The sequence below is a fragment of the Martes martes genome (genome assembly GCF_963455335.1).
Source record: "Martes martes genome assembly, chromosome: 1".
In the NCBI taxonomy this organism is placed as follows: domain Eukaryota; kingdom Metazoa; phylum Chordata; class Mammalia; order Carnivora; family Mustelidae; genus Martes; species Martes martes.
In genome coordinates, this window is record NC_137888.1 from 150619082 (window position 1) to 150642773 (window position 23692).

Sequence of the window (23692 nt, forward strand, 5' to 3'; positions counted from 1 at the left end):
AGTGACTGGAGTTGTGACATTGTTATTACTATTTGGACAGGATATCTGGCTTCAAAACATGCTATTTGCCAACAGCCAGAAAGCAGATATTTCAGTGAAATACTTTTAAAATGGAAGAGAGTCTCTGATGTGGCACTCCTCATTTCCCAGCAAAAGAAAAACACCACCCCCCCTTAATTGGGGCCTGGGTCTAGAGGCACATCCCTTACTCCTTTGAAGCAGCTCTGATCTGAGACCCCTCTCAATGGGGATCTCTGAGAGAAGACCCTCCCTGTAAAAGACCATCTCTGCCAAGTTCACAGAGCATAGATATCTGAGACACCTGGAGAGAGGTGGTCTGGTGCTCTGATGAGGTCAGGATTTGGTTTCTCTCCCTATTAAGATGAAAAGTGAATGGATGCTAAGAGATACGTTGTCTCTGCAGCTCCGTTCTCTGTAAGCATCAAGCTTGAGTCTTTGGAACTGGGGCTAAGCCAGCCAGCAAACCACCACAGCCGTGGCAAATTTATTATGGAAGTGCTCTGGGCTACCTTTCTTTCTCTTTTTCTTCCCGAGGAGTCTGTGTTCCCACACCACACAACTTTCTCAGCCTATCCTTTCTTTCCCCACATCAAACTCTTGGACCCAGTGGTCTGGAAGAAAGAGTATCTCCATTATCTTTCCTTCACACTTGACACAGCAGGCGTCCACCTGGACCGGGATACTTAGAGATGGAAAGTTAATTTTTCATCACGCATCCAATGGTTCAATATATATTTTGGGGGACTCTGCTCTTTGGGACCAAAGAGTAGAAGACATCAGATATAATAATAAAACCATTAATAAAAACTCACGTGGTAAAAGATACTCTTTTCATCCAAAGAAATTGTGTTGTTCCACACAGTTTTAAGATTCCATTTCCTTGCACTCAGGAGTTACCAGAATGCTGTAAGCATTCTGTGAGGAGTCTCATTTCAAGTTCAGATTATTCAGACTCATTCGTAACAGATGCAGAACTCCCAGATTCCCATGAAGTGTTTTAAGTTTTCCCCTATAACCCTCATCTGGCTTAACATCACGACATCAGTGATTTTTTCAGAATGTGAAAGTTCAACAGCTTGAAATGTTAAAACTCTGTAAAAAGCAGCATTATCACCCAGCAACAGCTTAGAGCTCTGACACTTGAATACAGGATTTGTAATATATCTAACAGTACAATCCAGACTTGATGAAGAAAGAACTGGCTCACAGCGTACAATAATATTGCAAGAGGAAATATTTACTCTGTTTGAGCAACAACTTTTTCAAGCGGCCACAAGATCACAGACTGTTGGAACTGGAAGGGCCATGGAGATCCTCTAATCTAATTTCTTCAAATCGAAGCTGGGGCCTGGGCACCCCTCCGAGGGAGCACATGACTGGAACAAAGCCTTACGGTGAGGAGGGAGTCAGGGATCCCATCTGGGCTTCCAGTGTTCCTAGGTACTACTAAGTAACATTTATGTTAAAGCATCTGTCTCCTGGCCTTGTGCAAAGACACAATGTCTCCCACCTATCTACTGAATAAAATCCAAACCTGGTTTTCAGGGCCCTGGTCTCACCTTTCTACCTTTATTCCACACTCTCCCAACACCTGCACAGGTTCCCTTCTGCACCTAGGATACCATCTCCCCTGCTGAGGCCTTCTGTCCATTGGTATTCAATATATCCCCTCCTTCATGCAGCCACTGTGGTTCCTCCAACCTAAATATGCTCATTCCCCTGAAAACCACACCAGCTTGTCCCTATTGCTAATCGAGAATGTATCATATTCTGTACTCTATTACTGGTATGTTTGTTTTATATCCTTCATCAGATTGCAAGTTTCCAGAAGACAGGGAAAATGCTTGATTCATATTAATTAATTAGTTAATTATTCCGTGGTCCTTTGCTTATTAGCAGTGCTTAAGAAACTCAGAACAAATGTGTTCATAGTACATTTTTCTTGTCCATAAAGGCAGACTCAATAAAGGCTCAATTCACTGCACTGCAGTCATTATTTTTCTCTTGAGGTAAAATTTATATTCAATGAAGTGCCCAAATCTTAAATGTATATACACTGAGTTTACATAAATATATACACCTGAGTTAAAAAATCCCTATTTTACTGTAAGGAACCACTGTTTTGATTTTTCCCTCCACCAAAGATTAGTTTTGCCTATTCTAGAATTTGACAGAAATGGAATCAAATACTAAATACTCCTTTTTGTGGAAAGCTTCTTTCACTCAGTTCCTTAGTTTCATACATGTTGCATGTATTAGTAATTTTTTCCTTGATATTGCTAAGTAGCATTCCATTATATCCTATTGTTTCTGTATTCATTTTCCTAGTAATGGGGACACATAGGCTTTATAAGTGTTGTCAACATATATTTCAATTTCTCTTGTGTAAATAACTGTGAGAGAATTGCTGAGTCAAGTAAGGATATATTTAATTTTATAAGAAATGCTAGAGGGGTGCCTGGGTGGCAGTTAAGTGTCCAACTCTTGATTTCAGCTCAGGTCTTGATCTCAGGGTCAGAGGTCAAGCCCTGTGTTGGGCTCTACACTGGGCATGGATGGAGCCTACTTAAAAAAAAAAAAAAACGAGGGGCACCTGGGTGGCTCAGTGGGTTAAAGCCTCTGCCTTCGGCTCAGGTCATGATCCCAGGATCCTCGGATCGAGCCCCACCTCGGGCTCTCTGCTCAGTGGAGAGCCTGCTTCCTCCTCTCTCTCTCTCTGCCTGCCTCTCTGCCTACTTGTGATCTCTCTCTCCGTGTCAAAGAAATAAATAAAATCTTAAAAAAAAAAAAATAGGATGAGGTGGGATTCTCTCTTTCTTGAAAATGTTTCTAGAACTACTAAAAAAATTGGATTTATGCAACAGTTGATAAAAATATTTCTCTGGATTGTACAAGAAGGGAGACAGGGGGCACTAATAAGACAAGGTATATAATATTAATCAGATGGCTTCTTTCTCTCTTGTTTCATCAGGGGCTGGACTCTCCTCATTTTTAGTTTCTCTGTTTTCTGCAGGTAAGTCGTTCTTTCTTGGTTAGGTACTTCAGCCTCCCTTCCCTTTGCTCCCCTTTTCTCCTCTGTAGGCACCTTTTTGTCTGAAGATTTATCCTCTCCTGCTGCCTTTTTTTGCTTCGTTTTCACTCTTGCAGGTGCAGGTTTAGCTGACAACCTCAACGATCTCTTGGGCTCCTCTTTTGCTGCACCCTTGCAGGAGTGGACCTTCCTCTTGGGCATCGTGGTGGGAAGTGGGCGAGTGCCTGATGCCTGTGCCTGTGGGGCCAGGTGTGTGCAGAGCCTTTGTGAAGCTGGGTGGCCTGGTTGCTGCTGCTCCTCCCCACTGTTCTTATCTTTTTCATGTCCTTCTTACTACTTAATTTAGGTATCTTTCTTAAGAAGAAACCTTCAGGGGAACCTGGCTCAGTGGGTGGGAGCCTCTGCCTTCGGCTTGAGTCCTGGTCCCAGGGTCCTGGGATCAAGTCCCGCATCGGGCTCTCTGCTCAGCGGTGAGCCTGCTTCCCTCTCTCTCTCTGCCTGCCTCTCTGCCTACTTGTGATCTCTGTCAAATAAATGAGTAAAATCTTAAAAAAAAAAAAAAAAAAAAAGGAAGAAGAAGAAGAAACCTTCAGTCATTGAGTTTTAGACCTGTCTTTTCTGATATGGTAGCCAATGACCACATGTGGGTATCTAAATTTAAATTAATTTAAATTAATTAAAAATTAAAGCCACATATGATTAGTGGCTATCAAACTTGAGAACACAGATACAGAACATTTCCATTGCCACAGAAATTTCTGTTGTACAGCGCATTTAAGATTTTTCTTTTTGAGGTGCCTGGTTAAACCTCCAACTCTTGATTTTGGTTCAGGTCATGATCTCAGGGTCATGGGATGGAGCCTCTAGCCAGCTCAGCGCTCAGCAGAGACTGCTTTGGATTTTCTTTCTCCTTCTCCCTCTGCCCCTCCTCTCTCTCTGGTAAGTAAATAAATAAATAAAATCTTTTAAAAAAATCGTTTTATAAAACAAACATTTAAAGCTCTAAAATTTCCTCTAAGTACTGCTTTAGCTGCATCCTATAAATTTTGATGTTATATTTTCATTATCATTTAGTTAAAACTATTTTTGAATACCATTATGATTTCTTCTTTGAAACACAGATTATTTACAAGTGTGTTCCTGAATTTCCAAATATTTGGGGTTTCTCAAGATATATTTCTGCTATTGATTTCTAATTTAATTCCAATGTAGTCAGAGGATATACTACATTCTTTACATATTCCAAATTTTTAAACTTTATTGAGACTCGTTTTATGGTCCAGCATTTTGACTGAGTGGTAAACATGCTATGTGCAATTGAAAAGAACGTGCATCCTGTTGCTGAATGTAGTATTCTACAAACATCAATCTGGCTTATGTCTTCATCTATGCCTTTTACTGATATGTGTGTGTGTGTGTGTGTGTGTGTGTGTGTGTAACTGATCTATCAGTTGCTGACAGTGGGAAAATCTCCAACTCTGATTGGGTAATTTTTTGTTTCTCCCTTTAATTCTGTGAATTGGTATGTAAGTTGCTGCCTGGCAACTTTCAGTTGGCTAGTATGAAAAAGAAACTTTGACTAAAAGATTTAACAAAGAAGCTTCTGGTATCTCATTAATATGCTGAAGTATATAATGAACTATGTTGCTTATTTGTTATGTTAACAGTAGTTAACATATTATGTTAATAGTAGTTTACTAAGACCCTAAAAATGACTGTTTCCTCTAGAAGTTTTCAAGTCCCATGTCTTCATCTACTTATAGATATATTTTTCAAATTTGCTAATCTGAACTAATTATAGGAAGGAGCAGTTTGCACTTCAAATATTCTTTAAAAAGTGTGCTTTTGGTTCCACCTCTGGTATGGGCAAGTTAGCTCCTACTGGACCAATTCTCCTGGAAAAAGCTGTACACTCAGACAAAATATAAAAACAATTGCCTGAACCACTGGAGAAAGACAAAAAAATAGGGAGATTCTGCAGGAGGGCTGAGATGTGGGAGAAAGGAAAAGACATAGATGGGGTTCTCAATTTTATAGCTTTTAGCCTGGTTGGAGGCTGTGGTCAGTGCCATGCTGAGTGGCTAAAACTCCAACAGAAAGCATGCAGTCTTTCAGAGAAAGATTTCGGCACCATCACAGCCATTGGAAAGTGAAGAGGGAATCTCAGAAAGAATAGAGCCAGAAAGAGAAAGCCTCAAATTCTGTGTAAAAACTCTGTCCAAATCTCCTAGACATGCATGCACAGGGCAGACTCTCAGCAACCTAGCTAAGGATAAAATAACTGAGCCAAGAACTGAGATGCTTAGCCCAATGGCCAAGGTTTGTGGTTTTAGTTCAACCAAGGTAATCACTAGCTAAGACAAAAACCAAAATAAAAAATAACCTCCCTCAACCCTGCAAAACCTCTTCAGAAGAATATAATAGAATCCAGAGTTTCCATAATGTAGTAGTACAATGTTTAGAATACAATCTGAAATTATTAAACATACACAGAAATAGGAAAATGCAGCCCACCCTCAAGAAAAAAGACAATCAACAGCAATCCCAAGATAACCCAGATGTTGCAATTAGCCGATAAGGATTTTAAAGCAGCTATTATAATTATGCTCAGTGGCATAAAAGAATATATGAAATATACAGAAAATTTGGCAGAGAAATAGACTATAAAAGAGAACCAAATGGAAGTTCTATAATTTTAAAAAAACTATATACAAAATTTTCAAAAAAAAAATCACTGGTGAACTGAATCGAATGGAAATGATATTGGAAAGTGTCAGTGATCTTGAAGACAGACCAATGGAAATTACCCAATCTGAAGAACAGAGAGAAATAAAAGACTGAATTAAAAACAAAAACAAAAACACAGAACATCAGACCTGTACGACAATACCAAAAGGTCTATCATAGTGGCCGACAGACACATGAAAAGATGTTCAACATCACTCATCATTAGGAAAATGCAAATCAAAACTACAATGAGATGTCCTTCACACCTGTCAGAATGGCTAAAATCAAAAACACAGAAAACAACTACTGGCAAAGATGTGAAGAAAAAGGAAACTCTTGCACTGCTGATGGGAATGCAAAGTGGTGCAGCCACTACAGAAAACAGTATGGAAGTACCTCAGGAGGTTAAAAATAGAATTATCCCATAATCCAGTAATCATACTACTGGGTGTCTACCTGAGAAATTAAAAAAACACCAATTCAAAGGAATACATGTGTCCCTATGTTTATTGCAGCATTATTTATAATAGCCAAATTTTAGAAGCAGCTCGAGTGTCCATCAATAGATGAGTGAATATAGAAGAGGTGGTACACATATACAATGGAGTATTATTCAGCCATAAAAAAAGAACGAAATCTCGCCCTTTGCAATGATATGGATGGAGCAAGAGCATATAATGTTAAGTGAAATAAGTCAGTCAGAGAAAGACAAATACCATATAATTTCACTCATATGTGGAATTTAAGAAACAAAACAAATGAGCCAAAGAAAGAGAAAGAGAGAGATAAACCAAGAAACAAACTCTTAACTACAAACTGATAGTTACAGGAGGGGAGTTGGGTGGGGAGATGGGTGAAGTAGGTGATGGGTATGAAGGAGTGCACTTGTGATGAGCACCAAGTGTTGTATAGAATCGTTGAACTGCTATATTGTACACCTAAAACTAATATAACACTGTATGTTAACTACACTGGAATTAAGAGAATAAATCAGTCAGTCTATCATAGGTATAACCATAGCCTCAGAAGGAGAAGAGAGAAAGAATGGTGCAGAAAAATATTTGAAGAAATAATGGCAGAAAATTCTCCAAAAGCTCAATGAACTCTAAGCAGGATAAATAAAACCAAAGATAAAGACAGGAAAATCTTGAAAGCAGCCAGAGAAAAAGGATAAATTCCATAAAAGTCAAAAATGATTCCAGTGACCACTGACTTCTCATCAGAAACCAAGGAAGCCAGGAGATGGTAAAACAGCATCTGGGGTAAAAAAAAAAAAAAAAAAAAAAAAAAAAAAAAAAAAAAAAAAATCTCAACCCAGAATTCTATATCCAGTGAAAATATTCTTCAGAAATAAAGTAAATATATAGTATATTGGTCATATCTTTCAGTTAAAGCTTTCCATTCTACCCTGCAAGTTTGTTAGCTATGCAGCAGTTTGCACACCAATTCACAGAAACTTTAAAACACGTGTTTTAAAATGAACAGTAATTTTTTTAAAAAATCATGTGAAGTGGGCAGGGGAAGATCAACAAAACAACCTGTCCTCAGTTTTTCCTGAAATGGTAAATAGTGGGTAAGAAGCTATTTCTACATAATCTAAGTCTGGGAATCATTTACATTCCACCAAGATTTCCTGGTCTCAACAATCTCTTCTCCTCCCTCCTTTCCCACAAGTATGCCACTGGGAAAGGGAGGAATAGTTCAATTTACGCCTCTTAACATTATTCAGACCTACAGACAGAATGCAGAACTATTAAAAGCTCATCTACTAAGAGTTCAAAATGAAGGGTGGGCAAGGTATGAGGCGCAAGAAAAGAAAACAGGCCAAGGTAGCCTGAAAGGACACATTCAAGTTGGAGAATTCACTGCAAAAGGTTGAGATTGAGTCAATATTTGCATTAGAAATCTCAACCTGAATTAACATGTTTGTTGGACTTGTTAGTCCAGAAATAGTTCCCAGGAGAGCTCCGGAAGTGTGACCTTCTCCTGCACATCTGCTCTGACTTTTATGAGTTCTCCTAATACTTTTTTAAGCTGCTGCTAAGTGTTCATTTTTGTTCAAGGCAGGATTACCAAACAACCTGTTAGTAACACAAAGATTCCCTTCATACTCGCTTTCCTTCAACCGAGAAGCAGACTGTTTTCCAAACTGCTAACATCCCAAGCTGACTGCCAAACACAGTCATTAACCAGCCTCTGACATCTAAACAACAGCTGTGTGCTGTCCTGCTAAAGGACAGCCTCACCCAGACAGTGAGTCTCCAAAGGTCAGCTGTGTCCTGCAGCAGGAAGTCCCCGCCATGGTTGGTGGCACATGCCGGCACAACGGAACAGTCTATGTTTGTCCCAATTCCCTTTCCTCCCCTTTGGCTAATCTTCACTGATCATAAATGTTCAGCTTGCCTTGCACAGGAAGCGGGGGCCTTCAACTTCATCCTGCTCATTCATGCAGTTCTCGCTCTTACACAAACTCTTTTCACGGAAGATCATCTTAGAGTTGCCACTGAAAATGGTGCTGATGACAGAGGACCAGAAGACAAAGTGAAAACACTTGCCTCCAAAGTAAGCACATTTAAAAAATATTGTCAGGTACTCTTCCAGGGCTTTTTACAATATCCTCACCCTCTACTCCCATAAGGATCATCCCTCCTGGTTACTAGGTAGGGAAGCTGCAGCCGTTCAGAGCATTTACATGAACTGCCCGTGGTCACAAGGCTTTGGAAGGGATACTGTGAGACTATCCAGGTCTCTTTATTTTTTTTTTTTTAAGATTTTATTTATTTATCCGACAGAGAGAGAGATCACAAGTAGGCAGAGAGAGAGGGGGGAAGCAAGCTCCCCGCCGAGCAGAGAGCCCGATGCAGGACTCGACCCTGGGACCCCGAGACCATGACCTGAGCTGAAGGCAGCGGCTTAACCCACTGAGCCACCCAGGCGCCCTATCCAGTTCTCTTTAACTCAACTCCAAGGGTCTTCCTACTCTGGCAACCTTCAAGAATATAAACACCCTTCAAAATTCCAGCTAGATTAAAGAAAAAAAAAAAAAACACCTGTCATACTGATGGGAGGTAGGTGGAAAGTTGATTTAAAAATTTACCTGGAGGAGTAGATGCATAGGAATAGCTAATGTCATTTCAATAATAATAATGTAGGACTCTCTTCTGCAGATATTAAAAAACATGTTATAAGGTTAATGCATGAAACTGTGGTATTTGTTTACCTACCCAGTGACAGGCTGATAGGAAGCACTCAATAAACACTAGCTATCATTAGTATAATATGCTAAATAGATTACATACTATCTTATTTAACTTTTTTCATAGGGACACTCTGAGGACAATTTTATTCCCCTATTACATATCAGGAAACTGAGGCACAGAGTTTAAATAACTTGCTACAGGTCACAAAGTATCAACTATCTGGAACCTGAACTAAGGCTGTTTGATTTCAGAATTAAGGATGTTATCGCATCAAGAATATTAATATCAAAAGTCTAGAAGAATCCAAATGTCCATCAATAGGGGGCTTAGATAAATGAAGGCGCATCCTTATAAAGATACTTCTGAGAATGAGGTAAATTTATATAATATGAAAAGATGTCTATAATATATGTCAACAGAAAAAAGGTGCATTGCATAGATTAGATCTCATTTTTGTTGAACAATAACCATGTATGTTGAGTCGTGGTTGTTTGCAAAGATATGTGCATATATATGTATGCTGTATACAGGTATATATATATATGTCTATGTTATATAAAGTTGTATATACATGCATATATACCTTTTTCCTATGAATGGGATTAGGATGGGGAAATCCTTTTCTAACATACTTCTGTATTGTTTCAATCTGTTAGAAGCATGTATTACTTCCGTAATAAACCAACAAGATTTTTTAAAAATGGCTCACTACCTAAAAAATAAAAGGTGTTCTTTTAGAAGGAGAACACTTCCATAAACAGGTACAGGTTAAACCTTGGCTAACTGAAAGTGCAAGGGGTCCTCCCCAGCTAGGAGTGTGGTATAGTCATTTCCACTGTAAAACTGCACTCCAAGCCTGCGAGAGAGGAGAGTCTGGGCTTTACTGCAGACCCATGTACACAAACAGCTGTGTCCTAGCTTGTGGCTGGCCTGGTGCCCTGCACACACCTGTGTGTAGGAGTAGAAAGGCTCTTTCCTGTGCAGTCACTTCTTTCAGCAAGTGTTGGTCATCAGGAGTAGAGTATAGAGAACTGAATGGCTGCTTAAATATGGCCATGGTCTGGGTGGTCCAATTCTAAGAGACTCGGTGAGCCCAGATGGATTAGTATAGACTGGGATAGGTCCCAGATTTATGATAAGTCACCTCCAGTGAGTAGGGGTGATACTGGAGAGGTTACCCCTGGGAGGGAAATCTGGTCCAGTCTATGTTTTCTAGGTGGTTCAGGTTGGCCATCTCCAGGTTGGGCAAGCCTGGAACCCTTAGTACCAATCCCCAACTCCAACCTGGACAGTGGTGAAAACAGGACAGCCTGGTGTGCCCACCAGTTAACTCTACTCCCCGGGGCTGGCCTTGAGACACACTGAGTCACACCAACAGCCTTCACGGGGTAAAAAAGTGGAATCGTCATCTGATGCCAGATCCAGCTGGATGCATTTTGGATAGAATTTCCCTGAAGCTGTCTCAATAGCAAAGTGCCAAATTGTTTTCTAAATTCATCTATGAAGGGGATTTTCTCCTTCCTTCCTTCCTTCCTTCCTCCCCACTCCCTCCCTCCCTCCCTGTTAAGAGGCACACACCCCTACTCTGTCTTATAACCTCACCTGAAACCTGGTATGACTGGAGCAGGAGACAGCCTAGTCACCTGCCAGGGGACAAGAAGGATATCCTGTGACAAGGAACCTGGAGACAGAGAGCCTAGATCCAATCAAGACTTTGTGTGCTGTCATCTACCACACAGGTGATGCCTGTGCCGACAAAAGCTTATTGAATGATGCACGCTTGAATTTCCCACTGATGGCCAAACTTTGGACCTTTTATTTTTTTAGTAATTTTCATTTTTATCAGAGCAGACAAAATCCTATGGTTTAAATAAAATTTCTTTTTTTTTTAAGATTTTATTTATTTATTTGACACAGAGAGACACACAGCAAGAGAGGAAACACATGTAGGGGAGTGGGAGAAGAAGAAGCAGGCCTCCCACCAAGCAGGGAGCCTGATGTGGGGCTCAATCCCAGGACCCTGGGATCATGACCTGAGCTGAAGGTAGACGCTTAACGACTGAGCCACTCAGGTGCCCCTTAAATCAAATTTTTGAAAAATACTGAATTAAAAAAATACCAGGCAAACACTGAGGCAAACACTTTCAATGCTTTTAGTTTTTTTAAAAACCAAATAATATGTTAATATTGCCATTTCTTGGTTTATCTATTTATCCTTCATCTATTAATTTTGTTATAATAATTTAGATTTCAGCTCTTTTACACCATCTACCACATTTCCCTTTCCTTTACATTATAATGAGAAAGAACTCTTCACTGAAAAGCCAAGTTTACTCTGATTTTTTTTCTGTGTACCATTTTTTCCTTGTAGTTAACATTTTCCTTTTTATTTAATTTGTTTAATCTTCTATGTACTTTTATTCAAATTCTCCTGAACACCCTGCCTGAATTATCAAAAAATATTATTTTCCAAATGGCCAGATATGTCTAGATATGTCTGATAATCTGTGAATTCCAAAACAGCTGAGTCAATTTTATACACACTGGGCTTCTCTGTACCGTTTTCCTGTGTTGGTTCCCTGCCTTCTGGATTCTGTTTCTTTTGCCTTTTTTATTTATTTCCTCATTTTGCTGAAGTATTTAGTCTGGTTGTTTCCTAGAAAAGGATCCACAGGAAGCAAAGTTTTGAGTCCTTGCAGATTGAAAATGTCTTTGTTCTATCTTCACATGCGAATGAAAGTACAGCTGAGTATAAAATTCTAAATGGAAAATTTCCCTCAAAGTTTTTGTTGACTTTGTTCCATTGTCTTGTAGCTTCCAGTACTGATGTTAAAAACTCTGCTAGCTTTCTGATTTTCATTCGTTTGTGACAAATTTGACAAATTTGTTTCCCCCTCTAAAAGCTTTTATAATTCACTGTTTAGAGTTTTTTTTTTTTTTTTAAAGATTTTATTTATTTATTTGTCAGAGAGAGAGTACACACAAGCAGGCAGAGAGACAGGCAGAGGCAGCGAGAGAAGCAGGCTCCCTGCTGAGCAAGGAGCCCGATGTGGGACTCGATCCCAGGACTCTGGGATCATGACCTGAGCCGAAGGCAGTGGCTTAACCAACTGAGCCACCCAGGCGTCCCAATTCACTGTTTAGAGTTTTAAATGTTGATGACAATACATGTAGGTGTGAGCCATTTTTTTCATTTGTTGTACTTTTCTTCTTAAGATTTTATTTTTTTAAGTCATCTCTACACCAAAAGTGGGGCTCAAGCTCATAACCCTGACATCAAAAGTTGCACGCTCCACTGACTGAGCCGGTCAGGGACCCCTCATTCATTGCATGTTTTAATCTAGAGTGCCTTGACTTGATCTTCAGTTCTGAAACTTCTCTTGTATTTTTTCTTGGATAATTTCCTTCTTTCTATTTCTGTGTTCCTTCTCCTTGGAATTCTTATTAGTCAGACATTAAAACTCCTGGATGTGCTAATAAAAAATTTTAAATATTATTCTTCCCTGGTTTTCTCTGTTCATTTTTTCATTTTACCTTTTGGAAACTCCCTGATTTTGTTTTCCAGTCCTTTTGTCATACTTAACAAGCGATTAAGTTAGTTACATTAAAAAAAAAAAAAGATATTATTTATTTATTTGACAGAGAATGAAAGCAAGAGGGAGCAAGAGAGAACACACACAGAGGGAAAGGGAGAAGCAGACTCCCTGCTGAGCAGGGAGCCTGATGCAGGGCTCCATCCCAGGACCATGGGATCATGACCTGAGCTGAAGGCAGCCGCTTAACCAACTGAGCCACTCAGGCACCCTAAGTTAGTTTCATTTTTATCTTCGAATATTTCCTTCTTGTTCTCAAATATGCTAATTCACTTTTTAAATGCTAATTCGCTTTTTAAAAACTTTATTATGAAAAACTTCAAACTGGTATTCAAAATAATGTCTTACACACATGTGCTCAGTCTGTGCAGTCATCGGCCTTCCTCCAGAGCACAGTGTGGTCCATGCCTTGCATGGGAGGTATCGGCGTGAATAAATAAAGATGACAGCTACCTAAGGTCTCCTCGCTGCTGCCTGCCATCCAGCCATCAGGCTAGCATTCTGATTCCCCCTGCCTGGACAGCCCACAATAAAAAAAATACATACTCATCTCAAATTTTGCTCTCATTTATAAATATTAAAAATTATTTATTTTAAAAGACCCTGAGGTAAGACAACAACATTTTCCTGCGCCTCAGCCATTCTAGGGACTCATTCCACAGCAGCTTCTTGCTAAGGCAATGGGGGCCTACCACGTGCAGAGGCAGAGTCAAGGCATTCAACCTGGCCTGGCCCACAGCAGCCCCCTCTGGCATCCTCCCTATCCGTGGATCTAAAGGTCCCCGGTTTGAGCAACATCTCCAGAATGTATGGGCAATAAATGAACGAGTCTGGCTCCTCCTGTGAGATGAGAAGGATGCTTGGCCTAAAGATGGTTCCCAAAACAAACTGGTTTTCTAGCTTCTAGAAGCTTGAGCCTGAGGTTGTGACAAACACCAAACAGTCTATTTAAATGGGCCAGTCCTCTTTTAGAGAATATCGCACAACTCAAACAGGGCAGTCCAGGAAGCATTTTGGTAGCACATGAGATCACTTGGCAGGTGCTCATGGACTAACATCTCCCACCCCCCGGAGAGCAGTAAACCACTGGAACTTGCGTTTCAGCACCCTCCTAGGGCGCTCCTGTGCTTGGCATCCGAGGGACGGCACCGCTGCGTCTGAAGCACCAAGAAGTTTAACTTGGCACGATGACTGCAGCAAGGTGATGCTTTGGCAACCTCTCCGCTGAGGTTTTTTTTTTTTACAGAAAAGTTTGAAAAACATATCATTTCGGAGATTAATTCAGCTTTGTATCACGTTAGAGACTGAGGCAATCTTACTTTGAGCCTAAAAACATTACCAAGGGGTGAGAAAACACTGGCAATATGGCTCGTATGAGAAAAAATTTCATACCTCCCATTGGTGTTAGCCTGAGAGTAAATGTCGAGAGATGTTTTTCCTGTTGTCAAGCCAACATGTGCCATAACGGGCATGCACAGATCTCCTGGACCCAAACTTTAACGGAGCCCCAACCGCGGTCACGTCTGTCATCTATCACACCCTTCACTCCAGCACTCACACATCTTTTCAAAGCACCTTCTCCCCCACCTTTGGCTCTGCTCATCTGCGTGGTTACAGCCTGTTATGTAACTGCCACTTCTCAAGAACCAAAATGCTGAAGAGCTGTGTATTTCTTAAATTATGCAAGGCTTGACCTTATTGCTAGGAAATACCTGGCATATTTTCATTGTCTTCAGAGGTCCAGGCAGCATTTTGAAGAGCTATTCCCACCTTATTAGTCATTTCTCTGATGCGTGCTCAGGCAACAAGGAAGGAATTGATAACTCGGACTGATAACTGTCTCAGGCCGTAAGTTGCGCCTTCAGGGTCTCAAGATTTCAAGAGTTTCCATGAAACAGTGATAGTAACTGCAGTCCCTTACTGAACACATATGTGCCAAACACAGCTTCTAGTGCTTTCCATGTACTGATGTAGTATCCTCATAACCATCCTCTGAGGTAAGAATTATTTTTATTTTTCTAACATGATTGCTTTTTATCATTTTTATTCTCACTTTCTAGAAGAGAAAACAGAGGCAAAAGGATGTCAAAGGTCATGCTGCTGGAAATGGTGGAACTGAGATACAAACCCCAGGAGGCAGTATGCCTGGAGCCTTGCCATAATTACTGCACAGACGGCCTTTCCGCCTTGGCATACTGGCCCAGGGCTGCTCGGGCCAGGATTTGGAGAGCTCGAAGCGCATGTCTGGGTTTGGTTTACTTGGGTGTCCTGTGGCACAGACAGTTGGCAGGCCGCAGGGGCTGGACATCCGCAGTTGAGAAGGTGCTCAGAAACACCTCGGCAGTGGGCTGTTTCCAGTAAGAATTCCTCTACACTCAGTATTCTGCCAACGTGTGCCTAAAAGTACTTTGGAAAATAATTTGGCTCCTAGGGCCAAATGGCCAAGCATGTCAAGGGAGGGCAGCAGCAGGGGCCCAGGGCAGTCTGAGCCCGAGGAGGTATGCAGGCTACTGCACAGAGCTGTGGCTGGTATATTCTGATGGGAAATCTGGTTGTGGGTTAACCCAAACCTCTCCTAAAATGGGAAGCTTCAGAAAAGCTTAAAATTGTCTACAGGGGCAATAACAGGGAGCTCAAAACAGAAAGACAAAAATTCTACTTCTCAAAGGGTAATCTGAGGATCACCTGTACCAGGGTCAAGTGGAGAGCTGTCTTTGTTTGTTTGTTTGTTTAATGAGGAAACTCAGGCTCTACTCTACCCCTACTGAATCAGACAGTTTCCCCTAATTGGGCTTAGAAATCTAGAATTTCAGAAATCTCCCAGGTAATTTTTTTTTTTAAGTTTTATTTACTTATTTGACAGAGAGAGGGAGCACAAGCAGGGGGAGCAGCAGAGGGAGAGGGAAAAGCAGGCTCAGCAGGGAGCCTGATGTGGGACTCGATCCCAGCACCCTGGGATCATGACCTGAGCTAAAGGCAGGTGCTTAACCCACTGAGCCACTCAGGCGCCCCTCAGGTAATGCTAATGTGCTTTAAAAATTGATAATCATTGCTTTAGGCCTCTGGGGCTTCACATCCAGGTATCACAGAAAGTCTATTTTAAAAGCAAATTTCAATTCGGGGCGCCTGGGTGGCTCAGTGGGTTAAAGCCTCTGCCTTCGGCTCGGGTCATGGTCCCAGGGTCCTGGGATCGAGCCCCGCATCGGGCTCTCTGCTCGGCGGGAAGCCTGCTTCCTCCTCTCTCTCTCTCTCTCTCTGCCTGCCTCTCTGCCTACTTGTGATCTCTGTCTGTCAAGTGAATAAATAAAATCTTTAATAAATAAATAAATAAATAAATAAATAAATAAATAAATAAAAGCAAATTTCAATTCAACATGTAGCATTTAGGTCTGAGAATTAGGGTTCTAGTTTCAGCTTTATTAACAGCTTGCTGGTTGACCATGGGACGTCCCTTGGCCTCTCTGAATCTTAGGCTCCTCATCAGTAAGACCAGGGGAGTAGGTTCCTCCCGGCTCTAAATCCTGTGCTTCCACCTAAGTGTACTCCAGTATACTCAACACACCTAAGTGTTTACTGAAATACCACTGATGAGGTCCTAAAAGGGGCGGTCAGGTAAGTACCTAGGAGGCCAAACATCAGTCATTATGGGCTGGAGTAGGGCACCAGGCCTTCACGGGGGTGGGGGTGGGGGATTTTGGAATGGGGTGGTTGTCCTAACAGGGGCATCACACTGAGGGGACAGAGACCCAGATGTGAGGATGTGGGAACGTGAGCTGGGAGGGAAATAAAGCATGTCTAAGAAAAGGGAACTATTTGGAAATGAGTGTAGGGAAATAAGATGGTTCCAAGTTAGAGAAGTCCTTGAAAGTCGAAGGAGGGGATGTAATATACAATGGAACCCACCAAGAGAAGCGACAATGGAAAGTGGCATTTGGGGAAAATGACTGTGTTGGTTTATGCAGGATGGGAAGGGTGGGAAAGGAGCTGGGGCAGGCCTAGGGGCTCAGCTAAAGAGATTTATGACCCAGAGGACAGGCTTATTGTAGAGATGATGTGGCCTTGACCTGGTCTATGGCAGTAGGAACAGGAGGGGAGGGACATGTCAGTGGGAAAAGCTCCAAACCCCTGGGATAGTGAGTAGTTCTTATGGTTTTCTGTTTACTTGTTTTTGCTTTTTGCTTATCTGTAGTTTCTGTTCTTTCTGTAGTGAGCTGATACTGCTCTGTGCTAAGAAAAAGAAACATACAGTTCAGCATTTCCTCTGGGAACCCAGCAGACAAAGCTTCACCCCTCTGCAGCTCAGCCCTTCCTCTCCCCAGCTTGTTTCTCTTTAGAACCCCCTTTCTCATATTGTTTGCCCACTCATCTGCACCCCTTTGTCCCTGCCCCCTTGTCCCTTTGCTTAGAAGCTTCAACGGAGCATTTCTTTTTTTCTGGACAATTCCTCCTACCAGTCTCCTGCATTGCAAACCTGGCTTTGCCCATCAGTCTCAAGGACAGACTTCCTGGATCCCAGCGTTCTGGGTCTTAGGAGGGCAAGTCTATAAACTCCTTTCTCTCTTGCAGTGACTCCAGACCAGGGCTCCCCCAGCTGTCTTCATCAAGCCTTCTCTGAGGAGTCAGCCTTCTTTCTATCCTTGAAACCAATCTCTCAGTACCTGCCTCAAGACCTTCTTCTCCAGAGTTCCCATCATCACCCTGGAAAGTGCTCCCGTCTATGAGGAAGACCATTGAAACTCCCAGCATCACAATCCTGACCTTCCCAACTTCTACAACCATTCCTGATATTCCACGGCCAGCTAGCCAACCCTGTGTCCCCTGTAACATTTCAAAGTCTGAAACCCCACTTTGACCACGAACACTCATCCTCTGGCTTCTTGGATGTCCATATTCCAACTCAATATCCAGTCCATAGCATTCTCTCTAATTCACTTTCCTCCCGAGCATCCTGGATTCCAAGGCCAATTATTTAAGTTGTCCTCATCAGTATCCTGAATTTTGTCATCCTCTGAAGCTCTGCTAAGCCTGCTGCTCCACCCTAAAACCTGATACCAGCTGTGCATTCTGCTAGAGAAAACACTGCACCCTTTCAAAAGTTTCAGTAAGCCTCTGGTCAGCTCAGCTGCCCACATATCCACATCCCTCTCGGAAAGCCAACTTTATGAGAGAACCACCTGCTTCAAGACCCCTGGGTCCACTTTCATTTCCCACTCTTGGCAAATGGCCTTACCTCCGATTTCACTAAGAAATCGGCAGCCATGAGTTGTGAACACTCTCATCTTCCTTCTCTTTGGCTCTGACCTTCTTCTTATCTCCAGTCCTCTTTTCCTCCCTTCGGGGAAGAAATGTTGTCCTGCTCCTTTAAGACTAACTTCTGTGTCGGAATCCAGGCCCTCCTGTCTTTCTAAAGGATTTTACTCAACTGACTGTCCTTTCTTTCTTATAGCTTCAAGCTTTCCTTCCTTCCTGGCTGTTCTCCATCAGGCAAGAAAAAAGCTTTGACACTCCCCTCCCCAACCACCCTCTCATCTTGTGACTGCCAAGCTCTTTAGAAAGTTTTGCTATTTTTGTAGAAATGATGCATGTTCATGCAAACATTTTAAACAATACAGAAGAGCAAAAAGAAAATAACTATTACCCAACACTCTACTACCCATAGATAACTGCTATTAGAAATTTGGCGGCCAGGGCACCTAGGTGGCTCAGTCCATTAAATGCCCGGCTCTTGATTTTGGCTCAGGTCATAATCTCAGGGTAATGGGATTGAGCCCCGAGTGGGGAATCTGCACTCAGTGGAGAGTCTACCTGAGATTCTCTCTCCCTCTTCCTCTCCTTCTGCCCCACCGCCCACTCATGTACTTGTGTGTTCTCTCTCAAATAAATAAATAAACCTTAAAAAAAAAAAAAAAGAAATTTGGTGACCATACTTCCAAATGATTTTCTTTGTATACATTCACATATAGAAGTATGTATTAACATAGAAGAGACTACACTGTACATGCTCTTTTGAGACTTGCTTTTTACAACTAATAGTATCCCCCTAATTCTTTCCTATGTCAATGTCCTGTCCTAAGTTTTGTAATCTTAAAGGTTATTCTAGTGAATGAAACGAACATAATTACTTCCCTGTCCCCTATTGATTTGTTTCCAGGTGTTTTTCATTTGCCTGTTTGTTTTTTGCTGCTACAGATAACACTGTGTTGATTATTTTTGCATTTGTGAGATTATTCATGGCAAATTCCTTTTCAAAAATGTTGCTGGATAGAATATACTCACATTTTGTTTGATATACACTGCAAAAGTCTTCCAGAAAGACTGTTAATTTCAACTCCTATCAATAATTGTCATTTCCCTAAACCCTTCTGAACCCTGAGTTTTGTCCATGTTTAAAAATTTTACCTAATACCAAGAATGAAAAAGAGGACAGTGTTACAGATTCTATAGACATTAAAAAAATGTAGATGAAATGGGCACTTTCTAGGAAGAATAAACTGGCCAAAACTTGTAAGAGAAGAAATAGAATATCTGAATAGTCCTATATCTATTAAGTAAATTAAATCTACATTTAAAAACCTTTCTACAAGGGAACTGGGGACCTGAAAGGGATTCACCAATGTATACTACTCAATATTTAAAGAAGAAATAACACTAACCTTACACAAATTCTTCCAGAGAATAAAATTCTCCATTTGTTTTTTGTGGTCAGCATAACCTTGATACCAAAACCTCACAAGGACGTTGAAAGAAAGGAAAACCACAGGCCAATCTCTTTTGGACATCATGACAAAGTTACAGGCACTGTTAATACTACAGTGGTTTATTTCCAGTTATCTTCGTAACTGAGAAAAATGCTCAATTTTAGTTAGGGGTCAATGAAAATTAAGAATATCTTTTGCTAACCAAGTTGCTAGACTCCCCGAATTCTATTCATGGGCCACTTGGGGATCTGTGGACACCAGGTTAAAAATCCCTTCACTGAAAAACCAGTGCTGGAGGCGCCCCAGGTGACTAGGGAACCAGAGCTCCCATCCAAATGTTGATCCCATCAGTTTAAAGCCTTGTGGGGGCCTCTGTGCAAGGGATGCCACAGGTCTTCAAACACTTTTTCATTTGATTTCTTTTAAGATAACTCCTTTTGATTTTTTGCATTTCACACATTTCTTTGTTCTCCTTCCAGTATGATTTTACTTTGCTTAATATAAAGGACTTGACTAAACATTTCAATTCCTTTATTCCCAAAAGAAATTCCCACGATAACGGTATAGAACTGGCAAATTAAGCAAATCACCCCTTTGATGATACCCAAGCTATGTGACAACACATTTGTAAACAGACTGTTTTAAACCAACATAGACTTTTGTGACCAGAACTCTACACAAAGCCTACCTGACTCCAGACTAAGCACTCACAACACCCTTTGAAAGGCACCTGAGAGAAACATAATAGGACTGGAGTGTGACCTGGCTCCAACTTGCGTATCTGGCACAGCCTGAGTTAGCACTGAGATCACTTGAACCCCCTCTGGAAAGCTCAATGACCAAGATTTTGGATATCTTCCTGAATACTCTTCCACTGGGAAAAGAACCAAATAAATTCAATAACTGCCTCTTTACCACTTCTTCTGAATTTATCTCTATCTAAAGGAGGCAATACTTTTCAAAATTTATCTAAATACTAAAGTCCAGAATTAACATTTTTAATTGTGAAATATTTAAACATAAGAGAAGTGCAAGGAATAGATATAACAAATGACTATATATTAAGCTACCCAACTACCCAGCTCTAGGACCTCTTAAAATCTTGCTGTATTCGTCTCAAAAAAATAGTTCATAAAAAAGCATTCAGTATACAGCTAAAGGTACTTATATAGTCTTCCCTGATTCCATCCCCTTTCCTCCCTCTTAGGAAATAAGCACTATTATGGATTTGTTCATCAATCCTAAGAATGTTCCTGCAGTTTTACAATATATGCATATATCCATACATTATAAACTGTTTTTGCATGTTTTCAAATTTATGTATGGCTTCATACTCTGTTACTATGGAACTTGCTTTTTCATTCAATGTTACATTTGAAAATTTTAGTCATGTTAACAGGTGTGACTCTGATTTATTCCTTTTGATTGATTGCCTTATATGATTTCACTGTGGGCTTCCTGGGGCACCTGGCTGGCTCAGCTGGCAGAGCATGCGACTCTTGAGCTTAGAGTTGAGAGTTCAAGACCCATGTTGGGCACAGAGCTTGTTTAAAAAAAGAAGAAGAAGAAGAATTGGCTTTCTTTTGGTTCTAGTAGTTTCTAGAAAATGAGCCCCTTGTAAGGGAGAATAAGTACTGCTTTGGTGATGCTGCTAAGTTGAATCATCAGCAGGCGGGGGCAGACGTGTATTCTACTAGGAGAGCTCTAGGGTGCACTTAAGCATTTTGCTCTGGCTGTAAAACAGCCAAATCTGGTTCTTTGGCCACATCAGATGGCCTATAAGTCACTAAAATATTTTGATAAACTCCTTTCCGTCTAAAACAGTTCACATGGATTCTGTGGTTTGCCACTCAGAACTCTGACCAGTACAATGGGATTCAAGCATCTTTAAGAGCCTTCTTAGCGCTCTTTCCTTCCAAAAACATCTCAAAACTCCACTTCTATTTAATGACACACCTAGAAATAGTGTGTAAATAAGAGGCAAACCTATCACTTCTCCCAGAATCCTAGAGATAAAAACTATTGGCTTTTACTTTAACTTCTCTCATTTCTAACTGTTTACAATACACAAACAAATATGAAGCAGGTGAAGAGTTAACAGTAAGACTCAAGGAAACAGAATTTGTTATATAAATAACAGAGCTTGAACTGTAAGAAAATGTGGCCTGTCAACTTGGGTGAGCCCTAGAATTTATCCTGTTAAATATGCTACATCTGGCAGAAGCAAAAAGAAGCATCTTTTGGAAAAATATGGTTGCTGTCTTTCAAGATGTAAATCTTTTGAGCTTACGATATTCTCCAGATATTTCCTGAGTCTCCTTTTAATGAATTCACACACACTAGGTTTAACTCCTGGCTCTACTACTTGGTAGGTCTGCGAGTTACTTAACCTCTCAGAGACTCTGTTTCCATGGACATAAAATATGGACTATAATACCTACATCTAAAGGTTGTTGGAGGATGAAATGAGATATGTATGTCAAGTACTTGGCATACAGCAGACATAAAATAAATAGTAGCTTCCATGGCACTTTGTATGCCCTTTTCTCAGAGCACTTATGCTTGAACACCTCAAGTACCTGGGCAGGTCTCATTTCTCTGTGCATCCCAGGCACCTGGGAAGGGTGAACAATGTATAATGAATGCTCAATAAATGTTTTGGAAAAAATGAATTAGAAATAATATTAACAAGAAAAAATGTTTCTCAGACACTTATGTACTTTGATATGCCCTATATATATACATACACACATATATTATACTGTTTAATCCTTATAATAATCGTATGAAGTGTTAGCTACTATAAAACCAAGGCTCAGAGAGATTAAGAAATTTTTCAAAGTTCACACAACTCATAATGATGGAGCTGGAATTCAAATCCAAGGCTATGCCTTCGAACATTACACTCTATTTACCGCATCCTGCTCAGGCAGCACGAGGAGCTGTCAAGATCAGGTGATGCTTGAGCTGGATCTTAGAGGACTAAGACTCCATCAGGAACATAATGGAAAAGGCAGCCCAGTAAGGTGAATCAGTACATGCACGACGGAGCAAAACATCACAGCTCACTTGGGCTCAGCAAGTAGTTCATTACAGTGTAGAAGAGGAGTCCCTGGACAGGAGACTGTGAAGGTGGGCCAGGGTCAGTCCATGAAGGGCTTACAGGCTATGAAACATGTTCTTATCTTGAGGCCAGTGGGGAATCACAGAGAAACAGATTTAAGCAGGCAGTAGCATGAGCAGAGCTGTGCTTTAGAAATTTACCTCCAGCAGCCTCACAGAGGAAGGGCTGGAGTAAGAGCCCAGATAAGAGGTAGGAAGATAGAAAAGGATATTGGCCCTTTGCCTGAGCTTTCCCATCTCTGAGACTCTGGATCATCTCTATGTTATTTTCTAAGGGACGTCTTAACATTAGTGGCCAACACAACTGTGAGCTCTATACAAACTGGATCACACCTCCTGGATGAGGACTTCTTTCTTGGGCAAGTTTCGCCTGTTTTACTTACCTAGGGACAAAAGAAATGAAGCTACCCAGTGAATGAGCTGGCTCTGCCCTTTTGTTTCAGGTAGTATAAGCACTTCTCCCTGCCTCTGCCACCCCAGGCATCTGTAGACAGCCTGAAAGGTATCCCTCACACCCTTCAGAGCCCAGGCCCTCTCCGCAGAACAGGGGCTTCGTCACACTTCTCTGTCCTAGTGCTATTCTACTCCTTTGTTCTCTTAGACTCCATCAAGATAGTCACTATTTTTATACTAAAGTATAACTATGGGAGACTATATTTTAAATTCAAGTCCTTATTTATTTTATCTCATACTTTTGTATTAGCTTTCTCCAGAAGGATAATCAAGATTAGAAGAAATTCTCAGCCCCAATTCTAAATCTGAAAAAAAGATATACTGTACAAAATCTGCGTGGGTAAAAAAAAATCCTAAAAAAAGACTGGAGGAAGTCATAGGTCTTGTCTTTAAGAGCCCCCATTACTGCAAAATGCAGAGTTAAATCCTCCCTGCCAGATTGTAAAATGTCTTGGTCTTCTCTTCTGCTTAAAACACGACCAAAAATTTACTTCTGAGGGAGGGCTGGTACTATATTAAGCTTAACACCACTTCACATTAAGGAGGTGATCAAAATTTAAGGAGAGTTCAGAATCCAGAAATAGACCCACATATATGCAGCCAACTGATTTTTAATAAAGGTTCAAAGGCAGTACAATAGAGAAAGGATGGTCTTTTCAATAAATGAGGTGGAAACAATCGCAACATCCACATGCAAACAAATAAACTTCAATTTCTGCTCTTCAGAAGACATCAACATCTCACACCCATTATGGTAGCTGCTACCAAAAAGACTAAAAATAGGGGCGCCTGGGTGGCTCAGTGGGTTAAAGCCTCTGCCTTCGGCTCAGGTCATGATCCCAGGGT

At 41.0% G+C, this 23692-nt stretch overlaps 1 protein-coding gene and 1 pseudogene across 4 annotated transcripts in view; both read right to left on the reverse strand.

The window, feature by feature from the left end:
- Positions 1-23692, reverse strand: part of CTDSPL (CTD small phosphatase like) — a 121129-nt gene that overhangs the window by 83668 nt on the left and 13769 nt on the right. The window lies entirely within an intron of this gene.
- Positions 2961-3253, reverse strand: LOC308351234 (non-histone chromosomal protein HMG-14-like; annotated as a pseudogene). The gene has a single exon. The product of its transcript is annotated as a non-histone chromosomal protein HMG-14-like (transcript).